This window comes from Pteropus vampyrus, unplaced genomic scaffold, assembly GCF_000151845.1.
Source record: "Pteropus vampyrus isolate Shadow unplaced genomic scaffold, Pvam_2.0 Scaffold199, whole genome shotgun sequence".
NCBI lineage: Eukaryota > Metazoa > Chordata > Mammalia > Chiroptera > Pteropodidae > Pteropus > Pteropus vampyrus.
Genome location: NW_011888980.1, coordinates 1,461,969 through 1,467,486, shown reverse-complemented (window position 1 = coordinate 1,467,486; position 5,518 = coordinate 1,461,969). Strand labels below are relative to the sequence as shown.

The 5,518-nt window shown below is 37.4% G+C and overlaps 1 pseudogene; it reads left to right on the top strand.

Annotated features, from left to right (window-relative positions):
• Nucleotides 1-217: 217 nt before the first annotated feature.
• The window catches only part of LOC111746720, a 20,274-nt pseudogene continuing 14,973 nt past the window's right edge, over nt 218-5,518 (top strand).

Below are 5,518 nucleotides of genomic sequence, written 5' to 3'. Positions count from 1 at the left end.
TAATCAGTTCCTCATGGGATTCTGGAAGGGATTAAATGAGGATTCAATGCAGGAAAAGTACCTAACATTTTAATTCCTTTCCTTAGCCCTAAGGAATTTGAGTTTTGGTCTAAGGGCATTTAGGAACTCGCTTAATCATTTTAAGGAGGGCAGTGATGTGATTAGTTTTGTTTAGAAAAATCACTGAAAAAAAAAAAAAACAGTCAACAATGTGAAGATGGACAGAGAAGAGAACAGGCTTGACACCCCAGGAAGAGTTCGTTGGCAGGTTCTTAAAGGATTCGAGGTCAGAGATAATAAGATCTGAGATAGCAGCATGGAAAAAGAAGGGATACATATCATTCATGAAGACGTTAGGAGATAGATTGGACAAGCTTTGGGGGCCAGAGTCAGCCTTGACACTTGTCCTTCCTTCACATCCCACACTGTTCCAACAGTAGGTCTTATGCTTTCTACCAGAAAGCAACCAGATCCTCTACCCTCTCTAACCTATGCTGCTACTACCATCATCTACTCAGGTACTACTCAGTCCCTAGTCTTGGACTGTCACAAAAGGCATTCTTCCTGCTTCCAACCCCAAACCATTCTAATTTTATATATATAATCTCATCCAGTCTTCACCTTAAAATCCTCAAGTAGGTTCCCATCACATTGAATAAAATAACTCTTTAACTCACTTTTAGAATCTGGCTGATTTCATCTCCTACTTCATTGCCAATTTCCCCTCCCTGACTGTGCTCCAGCCTTTCTGTTTCCCACCAGCTGAGCTCAGGCCCACGTTACAGTGTCTGCAACCAGTCGTTTCCTCTGCTTAGAATGCTCTCCTTGCCCATCCATCTACTCACCCCCACCTCATCCTTCCCCCCAACATCCCTCTATATTTACTGGCTGGCTCTTAATCCAGATCTAAGCTGCACTGTGACCTCTTCAGAGAGGCCCTATCCTCCTATTTCTTTTTTATACCTAGCATTTATCACCACCTGTTACTTTTTCTTGTTCATATATTGGTTAATCATTGCATTTTCTAACACTCCCTATTGAAATATTACCTCTCCAAGAGTGGAAAACGTCTATCTTGTTCCTTGTACCTGGCCTGTAATAAGCACGCAATAAAGACTGCTGAATAAATTAAATAAAACTATGTAGGGGTGGAAGAGGTGTTTGCAAAAATGTCTCTGGTGATCTCACCCCAACAATTATTACTTTTATAGTACATTCTACCCTTGTTCTAGCACTTGGTACTTCTTTTGTACATTTGCCTTTCCCATTTCTTTTCAGAGAGGGACCATTTTTTAATTTCTTTGCATTCCTAGCATCTTACTCAACATCTGACACAGGGTAAATGCTCAACAAGTATCAGTAAAATGAATGTATTGTGGATTGGTAGGGAGATCCTATGGTAAGTAATCTCACAGGGTGGTCTGATTATAAATTCCTAACTGGGCAGGTAATGGTGGGTTGTCACCCCCCAGGCCTGTAACTTCTTTAGTGAAAGGTGTTAAGCCAAACCTGTACATGTTCTTGTGCCTCTAGGTTAACATATCTTTGAAATACCAGAAGTAATACCCCTAGAAGTGGGTATTAACCTTCAAGAGAACGCATAATCTTGTTAACTGTCCTGTTATGCAATCCCTGCCTTGCTTTCTCCGACCTCCAACCTCCATGTAATCTTCCTTATGTTCCTTCAAGTGCATAAAAGAAACTGTGAAACTGTTATTCTTGGGAGCATTTGAGATCTTGCTCCCCAGCGCACGTCATCAGTTTGGCTCAAATAAACTCTTATAAAAATCCTCTCCAGGTTTGGACGTTTCTTATATCGACAAATGAATGAATGAATGAATATTTCTAAATTGAGGTTTTACTTCTTTTATTTCTAAATTGAGGTTTTACTTCTTTACTTTTATTTCTTATGTAGTAGCTTTCTGAATTATTCCTCTTGCCCTTGCTTTAAACTTTATCTCTTCTTCTCATACTTGCAATTGAGACTTGCTCACATTCGACATTCAACTGTCTTCATATTGTGCCTGCTCCTCAAACCTCTCTTTCATTGAATAATTTCTCTGAATTCTCTCACTGGTCTCTCCTCTCTTACCCTGTGTTACCTCCCCAATGCTCCCCCATACACCCTCTGAGGCAATGTTTCTCCAAGGATTGTCAAAATTGACTTAATTGTTAAAAATGCACATTGTTACGTCCCATCTCAGACCTAATGTATTGGACTCTGGAGTCAAGGTCAGGAAATACGTATTTTTTTAACTTGCCAAATGATTCTGAAGGAAATCGGAATGTTGCCCCAAAATACGTCTCTTTGATATAAAAATTATTTTGAGCTGAAGGCAATTAAGAAGCAATAAACACAGATAAAGCTCCCCCTTTTCTGCCTAACAGCAGGAAATAAATTCTCCTTTGAATGGAGACAGACTCTTATCAGCCCTGTGCTGGCATCAGAGGAATCTGCAAACAAAACTTGTTAAACTAATCCTTAACTTCCTAGTTAAGGAAGAGAAGTCCTAGGTAGGCTACCCTTAGCCCAAACTCCTTTGTCCTGTAATTCTTCAGAAACGTATTGTTTATCTAAAAGGTATAAAAGCTTTCCGCTCTGGTCACTTCCTCAAGTCTTCATTCTCTTATGAAAGCTCCGATGTACATGTAAAAGTTCAGTAAAATTTGTATACTTTTCTTCTGTTAGTCTGTCTTTGTCAATTTAATTTTCGGACCCAGCCAGGGACCCTAAGAAGGTTGAGGGAAACTTTTCTTCCACCACAATCCTCAAGCACTCCAACATTTAAGACTCCTAGTAAGCTATTTTTAATATTTTAATACTCTTACAAGGCAAATAATTCTAAAACTACAATAGGATTTTGGCGGTTTGCCACCCATGATGATAGAATTCTTACTAATTAATAAGATAACCAACAGCCCAATAGAAAAGAGAGCAAGAGACATGAATAGGCATTTCTCAGAATTGCCAATAAGTCTGTAAAAAGATCCACTATCTTCACAAAAGGAACATTCAGATTAATCTCTCTTAGATATGTATATACGCTAAGAATTCTTACATTCATGCATCAAAACATATTGAATAATATTCTTAGCAGCACTGTTCATGATATAAAGAACTGGAACAACTCAATGTCCATCAACAGAAGACTGAATAAGTAAATGATGATATATTGATACAATGGAATTCTACACAACAATGAAAATAAGTGAACCATAGCTATAAGCTTCAATATGGATAAAGCTTAGGAAATAATGTTAAGTGATGTAAGAGAAGAAAAATAATTTTCCCTCCATCCTTATGAGTTGTTGGCTGAGACTCCTCTGTAATAAAAGACAGGTTAACAAGAGAAAAGCAAAAAAAAAAAAAGTAACTCTCTTGGAAATGGCCAAAGTGCTACCTTAAATAATATCTTCAGCTAAAGACGAAAGATATTGAGGGAGGGAGGCCAGTTGTGGGAGAGTTACCAGGAAAAAGCATAGTAAACAAGGGTAAATTTTTCGTGCAGATTTAAGTCGGTGATTTCTCTGTTGATGAGTTTCTGGAGATTTAGAGACATCCTTCTCTTCTGGGTACAGAGAGAGAGAGACACCTTTACAAGTGGAGATTTCCCTTATACAGTCATGTGCCACTTAACAACCAGGATACACTCTGAGAAATTTGTCATTAGGTAATTTCATCATTGTGCAAACATCATAGAGTGCACTTACACAAACCTATAAGGTATAACCTACTATTGTAATTGTATTTTATACGACTGGAAGTACAGTAGGTTTTTTTACACCAGCATCACCACAAACACTAGTAATGCATTGTGGTACGACTTTAGACTTTACGACGGCTACAACATAACTAGGCAATGAGAATGTTCAGCTCCACTGTAATCTTTTGGGACCACCACTGTATATTCAGTCAGTCATTGACCAAAATGCCATTACATAGCACATAACTGTAAATGTAAACGTCCCTTACAGAAGGGGAACTTCTATTCTATTCTGTTTTCAGAGCAACTCCTGTGTCTGCTGTTTCCCAAAAACAATCAGCCCAAAAAGGTATATTTTGCAGTGGCATATTCTGCTATGTTTTGAGGGGAAGGAGGCAAATTAACAAGTTGCAAAAGAATGCACAAAGTATGATACCATTTTTATAAAGTTCAAAAATAAACAAAAGTATATATCATCTAAGGGTACGTACATTTGTGGCAAATCCCCCAATATCCATGGGGAATTGGTTCTAGAAACCTACCCTCCCATCCCCACAGATTCCCAAATCTTCGGATGTTCTAGCCCTTTATATAAAATGGCCCTCTGTATTTACAGATTTCCCACTGCAGATGGAAAATGCTGTTTTCGATCCACAGGTGGTTGGATCTGCAGATGCAAAACTCAGAGATTCAAGGCCAATTGTATATTTATTGAAAAAAAATCCACATATAAGTGAACCCATACAGTTCAAATCCATGTTGTTCCAGGTCAACTGTACACGCCTTTTTACACAAATGGTCTCATAATACACACAGAGTTCTGCATTCTGTTTTAGAATGTCGCATTAAAATACGTTTGACTGTCTCATTCTATATTCATCTCATTTTCCTATTGAATTATTGAGCTTTTCTCACTTATTTGAAGGAGTCTCTTTGATTTTTTTAAATACGCTTTTTCAAAAGCAAATACATTTTCCTCAGTTTGTCTTATGTCTCTTGATTTTGTTTATGTTATATTTCCATGCAAAAATTTTAAGTTTTAATATTGCAAATTTATCAGACTTTTCGTGGATTTGCTTATGGTTTTCTTCATGTGTACAAAGGTCTTTGCTATTCTAAGATTTTTAAAAATATTCTCATAGTTCCACCAATATTTTAATGAATTGATTTTTAATATTTAGGGGTTTTTTAATCCTTCTGTAATTTCTTTTGCCATATAAAGTGAAATTGGGATCCCATTTCTTTTTCTAGATAGTCATGTGTTTTTCCAGCACTATACACTAAATAAACCATATTTTCCCTACTGATTTAATATACCACTTTTTTCATGTAATAAATTCCTGTACATATCTGGGTCTGATAAATTCAAGCTTTCTCATCTGCTGGATCTCACCTGCTGTCAAAGGCAATCTGTAGCTTTGGGACACAGAGCGAATAAAACCTGCCCACTTTACTATTCCTTAGCTCCTTAATGGCATTGCTAAGAGACCTAGTTACAGCTAGCTAATTGCTAAGATAGCTAGTTATCTAATTGCTAAGATAGCTAGTGTTTGTAAATGTTAACACAAAGGCCTCCTAGAGATGGCCCGAACTTCTCTGGATCCAATCCAAGATACTTATATTGTCAATGAAGGAAATGAATGAAAAATACATGTAGAGAGTATGCTACAGTGCCTGGTGCACGGCGGGCATTTGATACCGTGAACCGTTCCTATCATTACAGAGTGCTATGGAAGTATGCTGAAAGGACCCATTCATTACATATTGAGACTTCAAGATGAATAAATTTCACAAAATTGGAGACTTAGAATTTA